Below are 22,448 nucleotides of genomic sequence, written 5' to 3'. Positions count from 1 at the left end.
GCTTGCTTTATGAATCTGGGTGCTCCTGTATTGGGTGCATATATATTTAGGATAGTTAGCTCTTCCTGTTGAATTGATCCCTTTACCATTATGTAATGGCCTTCTTTGTCTCTTTTGATCTTTGATGGTTTAAAGTCTGTTTTATCAGAGACTAGGATTGCAACCCCTGTTTTTTTTTTGTTCTCCATTTGCTTGGTAGATTTTCCTCCATCCCTTTATTTTGAGCCTACATGTGTCTCTGCATGTGAGATGGTCTCCTGAATACAGCAGACTGATGGGTCTTGACTCTTTATTGCCAGTCTTTGTCTTTTAATTGGACCGTTTAGTCCATTTACATTTAAGGTTAATATTGTTATGTGTGAACTTGATCCTGTCATTGTGATATTAGCTGGTTATTTTGCTTGTTAGTTGATGCAGCTTTTTCCTAGCTTCGATGGTTTTACATTTTGGCATGTTTTTGGAATGGCTGGTACTGGTTGTACCTTTCCATGTTCAGTGTTTCCTTCAGGGTCTCTTGTAAGGCAGGCCTGGTGGTGACAACATCTCTCAGCATTTGCTTGTCTGTAAAGGATTTTATTTCTCCTTCACTTATGAGACTTAGTTTGGCTGGATATGAAATTCTGGGTTGAAAATTCTTTTCTTTAAGAATGTTGAATATTGGCCCCTACTCTCTTCTGTCTTGGAGAGTTTCTGCTGAGAGATCTGCTGTTAGTCTGATGGATTTCCCTTTTTGGGTAACCAGACTTCCTCTCTGGCTGCCCTTAACATTTTTCCCTTCATTTCAACTTTGGTGAATCTGCCTATTATGTGTCTTGGAGTATCTGTTCTCGAGGAGTATCTGTATTTCCTGAATTTGAATGTTGGCCTGCCTTACTAGGCTTGGGAAGTTCTCCTGGATGATATCCTGAAGAGTGTTTTCCAACTTTGTTCCGTTTTCTCCCTCACTTTGAGGCACACCAATCAGACGTAGATTTGGTCTTTTCACATAATCCCATATTTCTTGGAGGCTTTCTTCATTTCTTTTTCCTCATTTTTCTCTAGACTTCTCTTCTCACTTCGTTTCATTCATTTGATGTTCAATCATTGATACTCTTTCTTCCGGTTGATCCAGTTGGTTACTGAAGCTTGTGCATTTGTCACATATTTCTCATGTCATGGTTTTTATCTCTGTCAGTTCGTTTATGGCCTTCTCTGCATTGATTATTCTAGTTATGCATTCTTCTATTCTTTTTTCAAGATTTTTAGTTTCTTTGCGCTGGTTAAGTAGTTCCTCCTTTAGCTCTGAGAAGTTTGATCGACTGAAGCCTTCTTCTCTCAACTTGTCAAATCATTCTCCATCCAGCTTTGATCCATTGGTGACGATGAGCTGCGTTCCTTTGGAGGGGGAGATGTGCTCTGATTTTTTGAATTTCCAGCTTTTCTACCCTGCTTTTTTCCCATCTTTGTGGTTTTATCTGCCTTTGGTCTTTGAGGATGGTGATGAACTGATGGGGTTTTGGTGTGGTTGTCCCTTCTGTTTGTTAGTTTTCCTTCTAACAGTGAGGACCCTCAATTGTAGGTCTGTTGGAGATTGCTTGAGGTCCACTCCAGACCCTGTTTGCCTGGGTATCAGCAGCGGAGGCTGCAGAAGATAGAATATTGCTGAACAGCGAGTGTTGCTCTCTGATTCTTGCTCTGGAAGCTTCGTCTCAGGGGTGTACCCCGCCGTGTGAGTTGTGATGTGTGGGTCTGCCCCTAGTGGGGGATGTCTCCCATTTAGGCTACTCAGGGGTCAGGGACCCACTTGAGCAGGCAGTATGTCCATTCTCAGATCTCAACCTCCATGCTGGAAGATCCACTGCTCTCTTCAAAGCTGTCAGACAGGGTCATTTACTCATTTACCTCTGCCGAGGTTTCTGCTACTTTTTGTTTAGCTATGCCCTGTCCCCAGAGATGGAGTCTACAGAGACAGGCAGGCCCCCTTGAGCTGCGGTGGGCTCCACCCAATTTGAGCTTCCCAGGGGCTTTGTTTACCTACTTAAGCCTCAGCAATGGCGGGCTCTCCTCCCCCAGCCTCGCTGCCACCTTGCAGTTAGATCTCAGACTGCTGTGCTAGCAACGAGGAAGGCTCTGTGGGCGTGGGACCCTCCCTCCAGGTGTGGGACATAATCTCCTGGTGTGCCATTTGCTAAGACCCTTGGTAAAGTGCAGTATTAGGGTGAGAGTTACCCGATTTTCCAGGTGTTGTGTGTCTCAGTTTCCCTTGTCTAGGAAAAGGGATTCCCTTCCCCCTTGCGCTTCCCAGGTGGCACGATGGCTCGCCCTGCTTCAGCTCTCGCTGGTCGGGCTGCACCAGCTGACCTGTACCGATTGTCCGGCACTCCCCAGTGAGATGAACCTGTTACCTCAGTTGAAAATGCAGAAATCACCCGTCCTCTGTGTCACTTGCACTGTGAGCTGGAGGCTGGAGCTGCTCCTATTCGACCATCTTGCTCCAGGATCGGTCTCATTCCTTTATATGGCTGCATAGTATTACATGGTGTATATGTACCACATTTTCTTTTTTTTTATTATTGTTATACTTTAAGTTCTGTGCTACATGGGGAGAATGTGCAGTTTTGTTACATAGGTATGCATGTGCCATGGTGGTTTGCTGCACTCATCAACCTGTTACCTACATTATGTATTTCTCCTAATGCTATCCTTCCCCTAGCCCCCCACTCCCCAATAGACCCTGGTGTGTGATGTTCCTCTCCCTGGGTCCATGTGTTCTCCTTGTTCAACTCCCACTTATGAGTGAGAACATGTGATGTTTGGTTTTTTGTTCTTTTTGATAGTTTGCTAAGAATGATGTTTTCAGGCTTCATCCATGTCCCTGCAAAGGACATGAACTCATCCTTTTTTGTGGCTGCATAGTATTCCATGGTGTATATGTGCTGCATTTTCTTTATCCAGTCTATCATTGATGGGCATTTGGGTTGGTTCCCAGTCTTTGCTATTGTGAATAATGTCACAGTAAACATATGTGTGCATGTGTCTTTATAGTAGAATAATTTATAATCCTTTGGGTATGTACCCAGTAATGGGATGGCTGGGTCAAATGGTATTTCTAGTTCTAGATCTTTGAGGAATTGCCACACTGTGTTCCACAATGGTTGAACTAATTTACACTCCCAGCAACAGTGTAAAAGCATTCCTGTTTCTCCACATCCTTTCCAGCACATGTTTCCTGACTTTTTAATGATCGCCATTCTCACTGGTGTGAGATGGTATCTCATTGTGGTTTTGATTTGCATTTCAGTAATGACCAGTGATGGTGAGCTTTTTTCGTATGTTTATTGGCTGCATAAATGTCTTCTTTTGGGAAGTGTCTGTTCATACACTTTGCCCAGTTTTTGGTGGGGTTGTTTGTTTTGTGCTTGTAAATTTCTTTAAGTTCTTTGTAGATTCTGGATATTAATCCTTTGTCAGATGGATAGATTGCAAAAATTTTCTCCCATTTTGTAGGTGGCTTGTTCACTCTGATGATAGTTTCTTTTGTTGTGCAGAAACTCTTTATTTTAATTAGAACCCATTTGTCAATTTTCTTTTTTGTTGCCATTGCTTTTGGTGATGAGGTCTTTGCCACGGCTGTGTCTTGAAAGGTATTGTCCAGGTTTTCTTATAGTATTTTATGGTTTTAGGTCTTATGTTTAAGTCTTTAATCCATCTTGAGTTGATTTTTTGGTATAAGGTGTAGGGAAGGGCTTCAGTTTCAGTTTTCTGCATATGGCTGGCCAGTTTTCCTGACAGCTTTTATTAAATAGGGAATCTTTTCCCCATTGCTTGTTTGTGTCAGGTTTGTCAAAGACCAGATGGTTGTAGATGTGTGGTGTTATTTCTGAGGCCTCTGTTCTGTTCCATTGGTCTATATATCTGTTTTGGTACCAGTACCATGCTGTTTGGGTTACTGTATCCTTGTAGTATAGTTTGATGTCAGGTGGCATGATGCCTCCAGCTTTGTTCTTTTTGCTTAGGATTGTCTTGGCATTGCGGGCTCTGTTTTAGTTCCATATGAAGTTTAAAGTAGTTTTTTCCAATTCCATGAAGAAAGTCAGTGGTAGCTCGATGGGGATAGCATTGAATCTATAAATTACTTTGGGCCGTATGGCCATTTTCATGATATTGATTCTTCCTATCCATGAGCATGGTATGCTCTTCCATTTGTTTGTGTCCTCTCTTATTTCCTTGAGCAGTAGTTTATAGTTCTCCTTGAAGAGGTCCTTCACATACCTTGTAAGTTGTCTTCCTAGGTATTTTGTTCTCTTAGTAGCAATTGTGAATGGGAGTTCACTCATGATTTGGCTCTCTGTTTGTCTGTTATTGGTGTATAGGAACACTTGTGATTTTGCACATTGATTTTGTATCTTGAGACTTTGCTGAAGTTGCTTATCAGCCTAAGGAGATTTTGGGCTGAGATCATGGGGTTTTCTAAATATGCAACCATGTCATCTGCAGACAGAGACAATTTGACTTCCTGTCTTCCTATTTGAGTACCATTTATTTGTTTCTTTTGCCTGATTGCCCTGGCCAGAAATACCAACACTGTGTGGAATAGGAGTGGTGAGAGAGGGCATCCCTGTCTTATGCCAGTTTTCAAAGGGAATGCTTCCAGTTTTTGCCCATTCAGTATGATATTGGCTGTGGTTTGTAATAAGTAGCTCTTATTATTTTGAGCTATGTTGCATCAATACCTAGTTTACTGAGTTTTTAGCATGAAGGGGTGTTGAATTTTGTTGAAGGCCTTTTCTGCATCTATTGAGATAATCATGAAGTTTTTGTCATTGGTTCTGTTCATCTGATGGATTGCATGTATTGATTTGCATATGTTGAACCAGCCTTGCATCCTAGGCGTGAAGCTGACTTGATTGTGGTGGATAAGCTTTTTGATGTGCTGCTGGATACAGTTTACCAGTATTTTATTGAGGATTTTTGCATCGATGTTCATCAGGGATATTGGCCTGAAATTGTCCTTTTTTGTTGTATCTCTGCCAGGTTTTTGTATGAGGATGATACTGGCCTCATAAAATGAGTTAGGGAGGATTCCGTTTTTCTATTGATTGGAATAGTTTCAGAAGGAATGGTACCAGCTCCTCTTTGTACCTCTGGTAGAATTCCACTGTGAATCCATCTGGTTCTGGACTTTTTGGTTGTCAGGCTATTAATTACTGCCTCAATTTCAGAACTTGTTATTTTTCTATTCAGGGACTCAACTTCTTCCTGGTTTAGACTCAGGAGGGTGTATGTGTCCAGGAATTTATTCATTTCTTCTAGTTTTTTTTTGGTTTATTTGCATAGAGGTGTTTATAGTATTCTTTGATGGCAGTTTATATTTCTCTTGGATCAGTCGTGATATCCCCTATATTATTTTTTATTGCATCTGTTTGATTCTTCTCTTTTTTCTTCTGTATTAGTCTGGCTATCTATTTTGTTGATATTTTCAGAAAACTACCTCCTGGATTCATTGACTTTGTGAGGGTTTTTCATGTCTCTATCTTCTTCAGTTCTGTTCTGATCTTAGTTATTTCTTGTCTTCTGCAAGCTTTTGAATTTGTTTGCTCTTACTTCTCTAGTTCTTTTAGTTGTGATGTTAGGGTATCAATTTTACGTCTTTCCTGCTTTCTCTTGTGGGTATTTAGTGCTATACATTTCCCTCTACACACTGCCTTAAATGTGTCCCAGAGATTCTGGTCTTTGTTCTTATTGGTTTCAAAGAACATCTTTATTTCTGCCTTCATGTTGTTATTTACTCAGTAGTCATTCAGGAGCAGGTTGTTCAGTTTCCATGTAGTTGTGTAGTTTTGAGTGAGTTTCTTATTCCTGAGTTCTAATTTGATGGCACTGTGAGCTGAGAGACTCTGTTTTGATTTCCATTCTGTTGCATTTGCTGGGGAGGTTTTAGTTCCAATCATGTGGTCAATTTTAGAATAAGCATGATGTGGTGCTTAGAAGAATGTATATTCTCTTGATTTGGGGTGGAGAGTTCTGTAGATGTCTATTAGGTCTGCTTGGTCTAGAACTGAGTTCAAGTCCTGAATATCCTTGTTAATTTTCTGTCTTTTTGGTCTGTCTAATATTGACAGTGGAGTGTTAAAGTCTTCCACTATTATTGTGTAGGAGTCTAAGTCTCTTTGTAGGTCTCTAAGAGCTTGCTTCATGAATCTGGGTGTTCCTGTATTAGGTTCATATATATTTAGGATACTTAGATCTTCTTGCTGCATTGGTCGCTTTACCATTGTGTAATGGCCTTCTTTGTCTCTTTTGATCTTTGTTGGTTTAAAGTCTGTTTTTACCAGAAATTAGGATTGCAATTCCTGCTTTTTGTTTTGCTTTCCATTTGCTTGGTAAACATTCCTCCATCTCTTTACTTTGAACCTATTTGTTTCTTTGCATGTGAGATGGGTCTCTTGAATACAGCACACTGGTAGGTCTTGACTCTTTATCCAGTTTGCCAGTCTGTGTCTTTTAATTGGGGCATTTAGCCCATTTATGTTTAAGGTTAATATTGTTAAGTGTGAATTTGATCCTGTCATTATGATGCTAGCTGGTTGTTTTGCCTGTTACTTCATGCAGTTTCTTCATAGTGTTGATATTCTTTACAATTTGGTATGATTTTGCAGTGGCTGGTACTGGTTGTTCCTTTCCATGTTTAGTGCTTCCTTCAGGAGCTCTTCTAAGGCAGGCGTAGTGGTGATAAAATCAGCATTTGCTTGTCTGTAAAATGTGTCCATTTGATTTCATTTCTCCTTCACTTATGAAGCTTAGTTTAGCTGGATATGAAATTCTGGGTTGAAAATTCTTTTTTTTAAGAGTGTTGAATATTGGCCCCACTCTCTTCTGGCTTGTAGGGTTTCTGCAGAGATATCTGCTGTTAGTCTGATGGGCTTCCCTTTGTGGGTAACCTGACCTTTCTCTCTGGCTGCCCTTAATATTTTTCCTTCATTTCAAGCTTGGTGAATCTGATGATTATGAGTCTTGGGGTTGCTCTTCTGAAGGAGTATCTTTGTGCTGTTCTCTGTATTTCCTGAGTTTGAATGTTGGCCTGTTTTACTAGGTTGGGGAAGGTCTCCTGGATAATATTATCCTCTTGGATAATATCCTGAAGAGTGTTTTCCAGGTTGGTTCCATTCTCCCCATCACTTTCACACATACCAATCAAATGTAGGTTTGGTCTTTTCTCATAGTCCCACATTTCTTGGAAGCGTTTTTCATTCCTTTTTATTCTTTTTTTCTCTAATCTTGTCTTCATGCTTTATTTTATTAATTTAATCTTCAATCACTGATATCCTTTTTTCTGCTTGATTGATTTGGGTATTGATACTTGTGTATGCCTCATGAAGTTCTCGTGCTGTGTTTTTCAGCTCCATCAGGTCATTTATGTTCTTCTCCATACTGGTTATTCTAGTTGTTAGCAATTCCTCTAACCTTTTTTCAAGGTTCTTAGCTTCCTTGCATTGGGTTAGAACATGCTCCTTTAGCTCAGAGGAGTTTGTTATTACCCACCTTCTAAAGCCTACTTCTGTCAATTCGTCAAACTCATTCTTCTTCCAGTGTTGTTCCCTTACTGGTGAGGAGCTGTGATCCTTTGGAGAATAGGCATTCTGGTTTTTGGAATTTTCAGCCTTTTTGTGCTGCTTTCTCCCCATCTTTGTGGATTTATCTACCTTTGGTCTTTGATTTTAGTGACCTTTGGATGGGGTCTTTGAGTGAACGTGCTATTCCTTTCTGTTTGTTAGTTTTCCTTCTAACAGTCTGGCCCCTCTGCTGCAGGTCTGCTGGAGTTTGTTGGAGATCCACTACTCATCCTGTTTGCCTGGGTATCACCAGCAGAAGCTGCAGAACAGCAAAGATTGCTGCCTGTTCTTTCCTGTGGAAGCTTCATCCCAGAGGGGCACCCACCAGATGCCAGCCAGAGCTCTCCTGTATGAGGTGTCTCTCGGTCCCTACTTGGAGGTGTCTCCCAGTCAGGATACACCAGGGTCAGGGACCCATTTGAGGAGGCAGTCTGACCCTTAGGAGAGCTTGAACACTGTGCTGGGAGGTCTGCTGTTCTCTTCAGAGCCATCAGGCAGGGATGTTTACATCTGCTGAAGCTGTGCCCACAGCCACTCCTTCCCCCAGGTGCTCTGTCCCAGGCAGATGGGGGTTTTATCTATCAATCCCTGACTGGGGCTGCTGCCTTTTTTTCAGAGATGCCCTGCCCAGAGAAGGGAAATCTGGCAGTCTGGCCACAGTAGCCTTGCTGAGCTGCAGTGGGCTCCACCTAGTTCAAAATTCCTGGCTGCTTTGCTTACACTGTGAGTGTAAAACCGCCTACTCAAGCCTCAGCAACAGTGGATGCCCCTTCGCCCACCAAGTTGGACGTCCCAGGTCGATCTGACTACTGCTGTGCTGACAGCAAGAATTTCAAGCCAATTGATCTTAGTATGCTGGGCTCCATGGGTGTGGGACCTGCCAAATCAGACCGCTTCATTTCCTGGCTTCAGCCGCCTTTCCAGGGGAGTAAATGGTTCTGTCTTGCTGGCGTTCCAGGTACCACTGGAGTATGGGGGGGAAAAAAAAGCCCTGAAGCTAGTTCAATGTCTGCCCAAATGGCTGCCCAGTTTTGTGCTTGAAACCTAGGGCCCTGGTCGGGTAGGCACCAGAGGGAATCTCCTGGTCTGCAGATTGTGAAGACAGTGGTTCAAGTGCAGTATCTGGGCCAGAATGTGCATGGTTCCTCCAGCTCAGTCCCTCACAGCTTCCCTTGGGTAGGGGTGAAAATTCCCCAACCCCTTGTGCTTCCTGGGTGAGGTGACGCCCCACCCTGCTTTGGCCCACCCTCCATGGACTGCACCCACTGTCCAACCAGTCCCAATGAGATGAACCGGATACCTCAGTTGGAAATCCAGAAATCACCCACCTTCTGCATTGATCTCACTGGGAGCTGCAGACCATTGCTGTTCATATTTGGCCATCTTGCTAGCAATCACATTTTCTTTATCCAGTCTGTCATTGATGGGCATTTGGGTTGATTCCAAGTCTTTGCTATTGTAAACAGTGCTGCAATAAACATGCATGTGCATGTATGTTCTCTTTATAAAAGAATGATTTATATTCCTTTGGGTATACACCCAGTAATGGGATTACTGGGTCAAATTTTATTTGTGATTCTAAGTCTTTGAGGAATCACCATACCCTCCTCCATGATGGTTGAACTAATTTACATTCCCACCAACAGTATAAAAGTGTTCTGATTTCTCCACAGCCTTGCCAGCATCTGTTGTTTCTTGACTTTTTAATAATCACCATTCTGACTGGTGTGAGATGGTATCTCAATGTGGTTTTGATTTGCATTTCTCTAATGATCAGTGATGTTGAGCTTTTTTTCATGTTTCTTGGCCACATGCATGTTTTCTTTTGAGAAGTGTTTGTTTATTTTCTTTGCCCACTTTTTAATTGGAGTTTGTAGGTTGTTCATTCTGATGATAGTTTATTTTGCAGTGCAGAAGCTCTTTAGTTTAATTGATCCAATTTGTCAATTTTTGCTTTTGTTGAAATTTGATGTTTCTGTCATGAAACCTTTGCCTATGCCTATGTCCTGAATGGTATTGCCTACATTTTCTTCTAGGGTTTTTATAGTTTCGAGGTTTACATTTAAGTCTTTAACCATCTTGAGTTAATTTTTGTATAAGGTGTAAGGAAGGGATCCAGTTTCAATTTTCTGCATATGGCTAGCCAGTTTTCCCAGCATCATTTGTTATATTGGGAATTATTTCCCCATTGCTTGCTTTTTTGTCAGGTTTGTTGAAGATCCGATGGTTGTAGATGTGTAATTTTATTTCTGATATCTGTATTCTGTTCCATTAGTCTATGTGTCTGTTTTGGTACCAGTACCATGCTGTTTTGGTTACTGGAGGCTTGTAGTGTAGTTTGAAGTCAGGTAGCATGTTGCCTCCAGCCTTGTTCTTTTTGCTTAGGATTGTCTTGGCTGTATGGGCTCTTTTTTGGTTCCATATGAATTTCAAAGTAGTTTTTTCTAAATCTGTGAAGAATATCAATGGTAACTTAATGGGAATAGCATTGAATCTATAAATTACTTTGGGCAGTATGGCCGTTTTCATGATACTGATTCTTCCTATCCATGAGCATGGAATGTTTTTCCATTTGTTTGTGTCTTCTCGTATTTCCTTGAGCAGTTGTTTGTAGTTCTCCTTAAAAAGTCCTTCATGTCAGTACAAAACCGGAGCCTCGGGCCGGGCTGCGTGAGGGAGGAGGGTTCCTCATGCCTAGTGGCCTATAAGAAGACCCCACCACCGGTCCCTCCACGCACCACTTCAAAGCCGTTCATCTCAGTCACAGTCCAGAGCAGTACTGAGTCTGCCCAGGACACCTACCGGGACAGCCAGGACCACAAGAGTGAGGTGACTAGCCAGTCGGGCCTGAGCAACTCATCGGACAGCCTGGACAGCAGTACCCGACCGCCCAGCGTGACACGCGGTGGAGTCGTCCCAGCCCCTGAAGCCGCAGAGCCACCCCCAAAACATGCGTCTCTGAAAAGTGAACAAGGCACACTGACCAGCTCTGAGTCCCATGCCGAGGCCGTCCCCAAAAGGAAACTGTCATCAATAGGAATACAAGTTGACTGCATTCAGCCAGTGCCAAAAGAGGAGCCCAGTCCCGCTACCAAATTCCAGTCCATCGGGGTTCAGGTAGAGGACGACTGGCGAAGCAGCGTCCCCTCTCACAGTATGTCCTCCCGACGGGACACAGACTCGGATACCCAGGATGCCAATGACTCAAGCTGTAAGTCATCTGAGAGGAGCCTCCCGGACTGTACCCCTCACCCCAACTCCATCAGCGTCGATGCCGGTCCCTGGCAGGCCCCCAAGATTGCCCAGATCAAGCGCAACCTCTCCTATGGAGACAACAGCGACCCTGCCCTAGAGGTGTCCTCGCTGCCCCCACCCGACCCCTGGCTTGAGACCTCCTCCAGCTCCCCAGCAGAGCCAGCACAGCCAGGGGCCTGCCACCGAGACGGCTACTGGTTCCTAAAGCTGCTGCAGGCAGAAACGGAGCGACTAGAAGGCTGGTGCTGCCAGATGGACAAGGAGACCAAAGAGAATAACCTCTCTGAAGAAGTCTTAGGAAAAGTCCTCAGTGCGGTGGGCAGTGCCCAGCTACTGATGTCCCAGAAATTCCAGCAGTTCCGGGGCCTCTGTGAGCAAAACTTGAACCCTGATGCCAACCCACGCCCCATAGCCCAGGACCTGGCAGGGTTCTGGGACCTGCTACAGCTGTCCATCGAGGACATCAGCATGAAGTTCGATGAACTCTACCACCTCAAGGCCAACAGCTGGCAGCTGGTGGAGACCCCCGAGAAGAGGAAGTCTTCACTAAAGGAAGAGAAGAAACCACCCGCTCCGGTCCCGAAGAAGCCAGCCAAATCCAAGCCGGCAGTGAGCCGTGACAAGGCCTCAGACGCCAGCGACAAGCAGCGCCAGGAGGCCCGCAAAAGACTCCTGGCGGCGAAGCGGGCAGCTTCTGTGTGGCAGAACTCAGCCACTGAGAGCGCGGACAGCATCGAGATTTATGTCCTGGAGGCCCACACCAGGCTCTGAGACCATGCAGGAGGAAAGAAATGATTTTAAATCATTAAAACCACAAAAACTAAGTGCGAATGGAACAGAGTTTTCTCAGCCTTTGCTATGGTTATTCTGTCTAGAGACCCTGAGCCAACTTTCAAATTGACGCATACAAGGGCTCACATTTGGCTTTTTTGGGTCCCTCCCAGCTTTAGGTTATGAAAATTTTACTCACAAAAAAAATCAACAAAAATCACGAAACTAGGAAACTTTTTTTTCCTCTTACTGGCCGTGGTGGACAAGATAGATGGACGTCGGCAACTCCCGGCTCAGCCTCCAGACTGCGGTCTTTTTACTCCTTCTATCTGATGAGAACTCACACTAGCTTGTTTACAAGATGACGACAGTCCAAGGGCAGCCTTGGGCACCTGCCATGTTCCCTCCTCCTTTCCCCGGCTACCCCCCGCTCTGACCTTGGATTTTCATTCTTATGTTTTTCTCTTTTCCCTTCAGAGCTCACACAGTGGTCACCATTGTGGCAAGCAGCTTTCTGGGTCTCAGCCCTCTCTGCAGTTTGAGGGCCCAGAGGACAGAGAGATGGACACGCGTCCCCTCCCTCCCCCGCCAAGTGCTCACACACAACCTCACGCGCACACACACACGCAGATGGAGGCGCCTCACTGGGAGGTGCCCTGCCAGCCCTGGGCAGTGTCAGGCAGGACTCACCACTGAGCAGATGAGGGAGGTTTTAGTCTTGGAGGGGGAAATGAGACGAAGCCACAGTTATCACACTCCAGACTCCCGCCTTTTTATTCTCTCCAGCCCCTTCTTCCTTCAGCAAAATCTAGGACTCAGAGTGGCTTCCAAGGGGCTGTCTGTCCTCAGCCGCGCCTGTGTCTGGTGCCCGAGGGGCGGGCGGCGGTGTCTGTATGTATGTGTACATATGCACATAGACCTTAGAGTGTATATTTAACAAACGCCCATCTGCTCACCCATGCCCACCCAGCGCCGCCGCCGCTGGCTCTCGGGGCACCTGGCAGGAGGCGGGNAAAAAAAAAAAAAAAAAAAAAGTCCTTCATGTCCCTTGTTAGCTGTATTCCTAGATATTTTATTCTCTTTGTAGCAGTTGTGACTGGGATTTCATTAATGATTTGGCTGTCTCTTTATCTATTGTTGGTGTATAGTAATGCTTGTGATTTTTGCATATTGATTTTGTATCCTGAAACTTTGCTGAAGTTGTTTATCAGCTTAAGGAGCTTTTGGACTGAGATGATGGAGTTTTCTAGATATAGGATCATATCATTTGCAAACAGAGACAATTTGACTTTCTCACTTCCTATTTGAATACCCTTGATTTCTTCCTCTTGCCTGATTGCCCTGGCCAGAATTTGCAATACTGTGTTGAATAGGGGTGGTGAGAGAGGGCATCCTTGTCTTGTCCTGGTTGTCAAAGGGAATGCTTCCAGGTTTTGCCCATTCAGTATGATATTGGCTGTGGGTTTGTCATAAATGGCTCTTATTTATATATATATCTCCATCTCAAATATGTATGTATATATTTTTTACATATATGTGTAATATATAATATATATTATATATATATAATAAATGTGTGTATATTTTAGATAGAGTTTTGCTCTGTTGCCCAGGCTGGAGTCCAGTCATGCTATCTCGGCTCACTGCAACCTCTGCCTCCAGGGTTCAAGCGATTCTCCCACCCCAGCCTCCTGAGTAGCTGGGACTACAGGCACTTACCACCATGCCTGACTAATTTTTGTATTTTTAGTACAGACAGGGTTTTGTCATGTTGGCCAGGCTGGTATTGAACTCCTGAACACAGGTGATATATTCCACCTCGGCCTCCCAAAGTGCTGGGATTACAGGTGTGAGCCACTGTGCTCAGCTATTTTGAGATATATTCTATCAATACCTAGTTTATTGAAAGTTTTTAACATAAAGGGATGTTGAATTTTATTGAAGACCTTTTCTGTGTCTATTGAGATAATCATGCGGTTTTTTTCTTTAGTCTGTTTATGTGATGAATTACATTTGTTGGTTTGCATATGCTGAACCAGCCTTGCATCCCAGGGATGAATCTGACTTTGTCATGGCAGATAAGCCTTTTCATGTGCTGCTGGATTCGGTTTGCCAGTATTTTATTGAGGATTTTTGCATCGATGATCATCAGGGGATTTTGTGTGTGTGTGTGTGTGTGTGTGTATGTGTGTGCGTTTGTGTGTGTGTGTGTGTGTGTGTATGTATCTGCCAGGTTTTGGTATCAGGATGATGCTGGCCTCATAAAATGAATTAGGGAGAAGTCCCTCCTTTTCAATTGATTGGAATAGTTTCAGAAGAAATGGTACCAGCTCCTCTTTGTACGTCTGGTAGAATTCAGCTGTAAATTTGTCCAGTCCTGGGCTTTTGTTGGTTGGTAGGCTATTTATTACTGCCTTAATTTCAGAACTTGTTATTGATCTATTCAGGGATTTGACTTCCTTCTCATTCAGTCTTGAAAGGGTGTGGGTGTCTAGGAATTGATGTGTTTCTTCTAGATTTTCTAGTTTATTTGAATGGAATTGTTTATAATATTCTCTGATGGTTGTTTGTATTTCTGTGTGGTCAGTGGTGATAGCCCCTTTGTCATTTTTTATTGTGTCCATTTGATTCTTCTCTCTTTTCTTCGTTGTTAGTCTAGGTAGTAGTCTATTAATTTTTTCAAAAAAAAAAAAAAAAAAAAAGCAGCTCCTGGATTCATTGATGTTTTGAAGGGTTTATTGTGTCTCTACTCCTTCAGTTCCACTCTGATCTTGGTTATTTCTTGTCTTCTGCTAGCTTTGGGATTTGTTTGCTCCTGGTTCTTTAGTTCTTTTAGTTGTGATGTTAGGGTATTGGTTTGAGATCTTCCAAGCTTTTAGATGTGGCCATTTAGTGCTATAAATTTCCCTCTTAACACTGTTTTAGCTGCATCCTAGAGACTCGGGTATATTGTCTCTTTGTTCTCAGTAGTTTCAAAGAACTTCTTGATTTCTGCCTGAATTTCATCATTTACCGGTGAGTCATCCAGGAGCAGGTTGTTCAGTTTCCATGTGGTTGTGTGGTTTTGAGTGAATTTCTTAATCTTGAGTTCCAATTTTATTGCACTGTGGTTTCAGAGACTATTATGATTTCACTTATTCTGCATTTGCTGAAGAGTATTTTACTTCCAATTATGTGATTCATTAGAGTAAGTGCCATGTGGCACTGAGAAGAATGTATATTCTGTTGTTTTGGGGTGGAGAGTTCTGTAGATATCTATCAGGTCCACTTGATCCAGGGCTGAGTTCAGTTCCTGAATATCTTTGTTAATTTTCTGTTTCAGGGATCTAATATTGACAGTGGGATGCTAAAGTCTCTGACTATTATTATGTGGAAGTCTAAGTCTCTTTGTAGGTCTCTAAGAACTTGTTTTATGAATGTGGGTGCTCCTGTATTGGGTACATATATATTTATGATAATTAGCTCTTCTTATTGAATTCATCCCTTTACCATTATGTAATGCCTTTTTTGTCTTTTTTGATTTTTGTTTGTTTAAAGTCTGTTTTATCAGAAACTAGGATTGCAACTCCTGCTTTCTTCAGCTTTCCATTTGCTTGGTAAATTTTCCTCCATCCCTTTATTTTGAGCTTATTTGTGTCTTTGCATGTGAGATGGGTCTCCTGAATGCAGTACACCAATGGGCCTTCACTCTTTATCCAGTTTGCCATTGTGTGCCTTTTAATTGGGGCATTTAGCCCATTTACATTTAAGGTTAGTATTGTTATGTGTGAATTTGATCCTGTCATCATGATGCAAGCTGGTTATTTTGCAGACTTGTTTATGTAGCTGCTTCATTGTGTCATTGGACTTTGTACTTCAGTGTGTTTTGCAGTGCCTGGTACCAGTTTTTCCTTTCCGTATTTAGTGCTTCCTTCAGGAGCTCTTGTAAGGCTGGACTGATGGTGACGAATTCCCTCAGCATTTGCTTGTCTGAAAAGGATTTTATTTCTCCTTTGCTTATGAAGCTTAGTTTGGCCAGATATGAAATTCTGGGCTGAAAATTCTTTTCTTTAAGAGTGTTGAATATTGGTCCCCAATCTCTTCTGGCTTGTAGGGTTTCTGCAGAGAAATCTGCTGTTAGTCTGATGGGCTTCCCTTTGTTGGTGATCTTGCCTTTCTCTCTTGCTGCCCTTAACACTTTTCCCTTCATTTTAACCTTGGAGAATTTGATGATTATGTGTCTTGGGTTTGTCTTCTTGTGGAGTATCTTACTGGGGTTCTCTGTATTTCCTGAATTTGAATGTTGGCCAGTTTTGTTAGGTTGGGAAAGTTCTTCCAGATGATATCCTGAAGTATGTTTTCCATCTTGTTTTTGTTCTCCCCGCCTATTTCAGGTACCAATCCATCATAGGTCCCATATTTTTACATAGTCGTATAATTCTCGGAGGTTTTGTTTGTTCCTTTTCCTTCTTTTTTCTTTAATCTTTTCTTCCTGTCTTATTTCAGCAACACAGTCTTCAAGTCCTGAAATTCTTTTTTCTCTTTAGTCTATTAGGTTATTGATACTTGAGGTTGCATTGTGAAGTTCTTGTGTTGTGTTTTTCAGCTTTGTCAGGTAATTTATGTTCCTCTCTAAACTGGTTATTCTCATTAACATCTCTTGTAATATTGTATCATGGCTCTTAGCTTCTTTGCCTTGGGTTAGAACATGCTCCTTTAGCTCAGTGAAGTTTGTTATTAACCCCCCTTATGAGGCCTACTTCTGTCAATTTGTCCATCTCAGCCTTTGCTCAGTTCTGTGCCCTTGTTGGAGAGGTGAAATCTTGTGAAGAGGAGGCACTCTGGCTTTCTGAGTTTTCATCATTTTTTTTGTTGTTGTTGATTCTTTCTCATCTTCATAAGTTGTCTAGTTTCAATCTTTGGGGCTGCTGACCTTTGGGTGGGGTTTTTTGTGGAGACTTTTTCATTGATGCTGTTGTTGTTGTTGCTTTCTGTTTGTTTTTATTTTAACAGTCAGGTCCCTATTCTGTAGGGCTATTGCCGTTTGCTGGGGGTTCACTACAAACCCTGTTTTCCTCTGTCCCTCCCACGCCTGGAGGTGTCACCTGAGGAGGCTGCAGAACAGCATAGATGGCTTCCTCCTCCTTCCCCTGGGATCTCTGTTCCCAAGGGGCACTGATCTGATGCCAACAGGAATGCTCCTGTATAAGGTGTCTGGCAACCCCTGTTGGGGGTGTCACACCCAGTTAGGGGGCACGGGTTCTGGGACCTACTTAACGAAGCACTCTGGCTGCCCCTTGGCAGAGGGGCTGTACTGAACTGTGGGGAATCCCACTCGTCTGGGCTACCTGCATTTCTCTGAGCCAGCAGAAGGAAAGACTAAGTCTGTTGATCCACAGAGACCATGACTCCCCCTCTTTCCAGGGGCTCAGTCCCCGGGAGATCAGATTTCTGTCCCTAAACCCCTGACTGGAGTTGCTGAAATTCCTGCAGGGAGGTCCAGCCCAGAGAGGAGGGAATGGGTCAGAGTCCAGCCTAAAAAGGCAGCCTGGCCGTGATCTGCCACAGCCATCATGCTGTGCTGTGGGGAATTCCTCCTGGGTACAAACCGTTCTGTCTCTCAAGCCTTAGCAGGGGAAAAATGGCAGGTTGGAGCTGCAGTGAAGGCTGCTGCCCATCCTTCCTGAAATTCAGTCATCTTAGGCACCAGGCAGTCACAGTGGTAATGGCTTCCCTTCCCTCAAGGAACTCAGTAATCTTAGGCACTCTCCAGCTGAGTGGCTGCTGAGAATCTGCACAACTCTGTGCTTGGGACCCAAGGCCCTGGTGGCGTGGGCTCATGAGTGGGATTCCCTGATCTGTGGGTTGCACAGATCCTTGGAAAAAGTGTGACTTCCCACTGCCTCCTTTGACTGGGGGTGGGAGCTCGCCTTGCCCCATGTGGGTCTTAGGTAGGCTGTTGCACCACTCTGATTTTCCTCCCTCTCCATGAGTCACAAACCACCTAGTCCCAAATGAGAGAACCTGGATACCTCAGTTGCTGGTGTAGGATTCACTCACTGTTTCAATTCTTCTCAGTGGGAGCCTCCAACGCAGCTGTTTTTAGTTAGTCATCTTGGCTCTTTCCTATTTTTTCTATTTCTGTGAGGAATGACATTGTTAATTTGATAGAGATTGCACTGAATCTGTAAAATTGCTTTGGATATTATGATAATTTTTAATAATATTATATATTCCAATCCATGACCATGAGATATATGTCTTTTCATTTTTGTGTGTGTCCTCTTCAGTTTCATCAGTGTTTCACAACTTTCATTGTAGAGAACTTTCACCTCCTTGATTCAATTTATTCCTAGGTATTTTATCTTTCAGTAGGTGTTGTAGATGGGATTGCTTTATTGATTTCTCTATCAGCTAGTTCATTATTAATGTATAGAAACACTACTGATTTTTGTTTGTTGATTTTGCTAGTTTATCATTTCTTAGAGTGTTTTTGGTGAATCCTTTAGTTTTTCTATTATATAAGATCATGTTATTTGCAAATGGAGATAATTTGGCTTCCTCCTTTCAAATTTAAATGCCCTTTATTTCTTTCTCATGCCTGATTGCTCTGGCTAGAACTTCTAGCACTATGTTGAATAAGAGTGGTGAGAGTCGGCATTCTTACCTTGTTCCAGTTCTTAGAGGAAAAGCTTTCAACTTTCCCCCTTCAATAGAAGTGAACTGTGGGTTTGTCATATAAGATCTTTATCGTGTTGAGGTATGTTCCTTGTATGCCTAATTTGTTGACAGTTATTTTTTTAACCATGATGGGATATTGAACTTTATCAAATGCTTTTTGCATCTATTGAGATGATCATATGGTTTTTGTCTATTTTGTTGATGTGATTTATGGTGTTTATTGATTTGTGTATGTTGAACCATCATTCCATCCCTGGGATAAATCTCACTTGGTTTTGGAGTATATTTTTGATGTGCTGTTGGATTTGGTTTACTGGTATTTTGTTGAGGGTTTTGTATCTATGTTCATCAGGATATTGGCCTGCAGTTTGCCTTTTTTTGTTGTGTTCTTATTTGGTTTTGGTTTTAGATATCTGGTGTTATAGAATGAATTTGGAATTTTTTTCTTGCAATCAATTTTTTGGAATAGTTTAGGATAAATTGGTGTTTGTTATTCTTTAAAAATTGGGTAGAATTCAGCAGTGAAGGTGTCTGGTTCTGGGCTTTTTTGTTGGGAGGCTTTTAAATTACTGAATCTATCTTGTTTTTCACTGTTGGTCTGGTTTTTTTTTTTTCTTTTTTTGGTTCAATCCTGGTTGAACCAAGGTTGTATGTTTCCAAGAGTTTATTCATTTTCTCTAGGTTTTTCAATTTGTTGATATGCAGTTGTTCATGATAGTTTCTAATTATCCTTTGTATTGCAGCAATGTCAGTTGCAATGTTTCTTTTTTCCATTCTGATTTTATTTATTTGGGTTTTCTTTCTCTTTTTCTTAGTGTAGCTAAAGTTTTGTCAATTTTCAAGAAAACAACTTTTTATTTTGTTGAACCTTTGTATTTTTTCATCTCTATTTTGTTTGGTTTTGCTCTAATCTTTATTATTTCTTTTCTTTTGCTAATTTTGGGTTTAGTTTGTTCTTGCCTTTCTACTTTCTTGAGTTGCATTTTTAGGTTGTTTTCTTGAAATCTTTATATTTTTTGATGTAGGTATTTATTGTTATAAAATTCCCTCTTAGCACTGCTTTTACTATAAACCATAGGTGTGGTATGTTGTGTTTTCATTTACATTTGTTTCAAGAAATGTTTGACTTTCTTCCGAATTTCTTTATTGGACCATTGGTTGTTCAGGAACAAGTTGTATAATTTATATGTATTTATACAGTTTTCAAAGTTCTTGTTTTTATTGATTTCTAGTTTTATTTTGTTATGGTCTGAAGATACTTGATATGAGTTCAATTTAAAAAAATTCTTTGAGACTTGTTTTGTGGCTTAACATATGGTCTATCCTGGAGAATGTTTTATGTGCTGCCAAGAAGAATATGTATTCTGCATCTGTTGGACAAAATGTTCTGCAGTCCGTTAGGTCCATTTGGTCTGTAGTGTGTTTAAATCTAGTGTTTATTTGTGGATTTTCTTTCTAGATAATCTATTTAATACTCACAGTGAGGTGTTCAAGTCCCCAGCTATTATTGTATTGGGGTCTATCTCTCCTTTTACATCTAATAATATTTGCTTGATACATCTGGGTGCTGAAGTGTTGAGTGTATATATATTTAGAATTGTTATATCCTCTTGGTGAATTAATTCTTTTATCATTATATAATAACCTTGTCTCTTTTTACAGTTTTTGACTTGAAGTGTATTTCACTTTATATAAGTATAGCTACTTTTACTCAATTTTGATTTCTGTTTGTATGGAATATCTTTTTCCATCCTTCAGTTTCAGTCTATGTGTACCTTTATAGAAGGGTTTAGTTTTTTTTTTTTTTTGAGACAGGGTCTCACTCTGTTGCCCAGGCTGGAGAGCAGTAGCATGATCTCAGCTCATTGTAACCTTCACCTCCCTGGTCCAAGCCATTCTCCAGCTGCAGCCTCCTGAGTAGCTGGGACCACAGGCGTGTGCCACCACACTTGGCTAATTTTTGTATTTTTTGTAGAGCTAGGCTTCACCATGTTGCCTAGACTGGTCTCAAACTTGGGTCTTGTTTTATTATTCATTTAGCTAGTCTATAGCTTTTAATTATGGAATTTAATCCATTTACATTCAAGATCATTATTGATAGGTGAAGACTTATTATTATCCTTTTGTTAATTATTTTCTGGCTGTTTTGATATTGTTTGTTTTTTTTTTCCTCTCTCATTTTCTTATCATTGTGGTTTGGTGTTTTTCATAATTGTAGTTAGTGTGTTTTTATTTCTGGATATAGAACTCCTTTAAGGATTTCTCACAAGGCCCATCAAGTTATCACACATTCCCTCAGTTCTTGCTTGTCTGGAAAGGGCTATTTCTCCTTCATTTTTGAAGAATAGCTTTGCTGAATACAGTACTCTTAGCTGGCAGTTTTGTTCTTTCAGCACGTTGAACACATCATCCCATTCTCTTCTGGCCTTTAAGATTTCTGCTGAAACCTTATATGTGTATTCCCTTATATGTGACTTGGGGAAATCTATTTGCTTTTTTTTCTGTTTGGGATTTTCTTATATGTGACATGATGCTTTTCTTTTGCTATATTAAGAATTCTCTCTCGGCTTTTGACTTGTGGCAGTTTTACTATAACGTCCCTTGGAGAGGACATATTTGGCTTGAAACTGTTTGGGAACTTTTGAGCTTCCTGGATCTGGATGTCCATATTTTTCCCAAGACTTGGTAAGTTTTCAGCTTTTATTTCATTAAAGTAGGTTTTTTTTTTTTTTTTTTTTTGATGGAGTCCCTCGCTCTGTCCCCCCCAGCTGAGGTGAGTGGCCGATCTCAGCTCACTGCAGCTCCCGCCTCCCGGATTTATGCCATTCTCCGCCTCAGCCTCGCCAAGGTAGCTGGGACTACAGGCGCCCGCCAACTCGCCGCGGCTAGTTGATTTTATTTTTTAGAGAGAATGGGGTTTGCCGTGTTAGCTTAGGTTGGTCTCGATCTCCTACCTCGTGATCCCCGTCTTGGCCTCCCAAATGCTGGGATTAAGAGCTTGAGCCACCGCACCCGCCTAAATAGGTTTTCTATTCTTTTCCCCTATCTCTTATCATAATACAAAAAATGTCTCTTATGGTGCCCAGTAGGTCGCTGTAGGCGCTTATTTCACCTTTTATTTTTTTTTTCTTTGATCTGACTTATTTCAAAAGACCTGTCTATAAGTTTGGAAATTCTTTCTTCTGCTTGATCTAGTCTATTGTTCAAGGTCTTGGTTATATTCTTAATTTGTTTTTCATTTAAATCTTCTGCTTCAAGATTTTGTTTCTTTCTTTTTAGATAATATCTATCTCTTTGTTGAATTTCTCATTCACATCATGTATTATTTTACTGATATATTAATATTATTTATCATCATTATCTTGTATTACAGTAAGTTTCCTTAATATCACTCTTTCAAATTCCTTTTCAAGCCTTTTATATATTTTATTTTCTTTGAAGTGTGTACAGGAATATTATTGTGTTCCCTTGGGGATGTCATATTTTCTTGCTTTTTCATGCTTTTGTGTTCCTAGATTGATATCTGTGAATCTGGTAGAATACTCACCTCTTTCAATTTTATGGAGTGGCTTTCTTAGAAAAAGATTTTTTCTATAGTTGTGACCTATAGTGTTGGTTGGGTAGGGTGCTTTGGTATTGGTTCTGGGTGCGTGCAGTAGTAAAATCTCTATGTGAGTTCTTTGGCTGTAATTAATGTCAGTGATTTCTCCAGATGCCTCAGTGGCCTAAATTGCAGGGTTTGTGGAGGCATTGGAACAGCTTTGCTGAGGATAGAGTTTCTGATGGTGGTTTGACTTGGGCAGGCCAGTCCTTGGTCTCTGAGGGGCATGTGCACAGTGTGTGGTAGCTCTGCCAGTTAAGGGGTCTGGATTGCTAGCTGATACCAGCCAGACCTATCCTTGGGCCCTGGGTGATGTGTGTGTGGGATTCTGCAGCTTTTTTGGTTGAGGGGGAAGGGCAACTGGGAGTGGCAGGCATCACATCGGCCTATCCTTTGGCCCTGGGGCGGGGGCACATGTGTTGTGCATTGTAGGTCCATCAGTTAAGGGTGTGGGGTTGCTGATGGTAGTGGGTGCCAGATAGGCCTGTCTTTGAGCCCTGGGGCATGCATGTGTGGCACACAGTGGCCCCATTGGTTGAGGGTGTGAGGTTGCTGGTGGCTGCAGATTC

The 22,448-nt window shown here is 41.9% G+C and overlaps 1 long non-coding RNA gene and 1 pseudogene across 2 annotated transcripts in view; both read left to right on the top strand.

Annotated features, from left to right (window-relative positions):
* LOC108544291 (uncharacterized) overlaps window positions 1-22,448 on the top strand; it is a 238,320-nt gene that overhangs the window by 100,343 nt on the left and 115,529 nt on the right. The gene's annotated exons all lie outside the window — the stretch shown is intronic.
* Window positions 10,238-12,624, top strand: LOC108544290 (disks large-associated protein 4 pseudogene; annotated as a pseudogene). Its single transcript, XR_001889791.1, has one exon. The product of XR_001889791.1 is annotated as a disks large-associated protein 4 pseudogene (transcript).

This window comes from Rhinopithecus bieti, unplaced genomic scaffold, assembly GCF_001698545.2.
Source record: "Rhinopithecus bieti isolate Rb0 unplaced genomic scaffold, ASM169854v2 scaffold_26425, whole genome shotgun sequence".
In the NCBI taxonomy this organism is placed as follows: Eukaryota; Metazoa; Chordata; class Mammalia; order Primates; family Cercopithecidae; genus Rhinopithecus; species Rhinopithecus bieti.
This window is presented reverse-complemented; position numbering and strand designations above follow the sequence as displayed.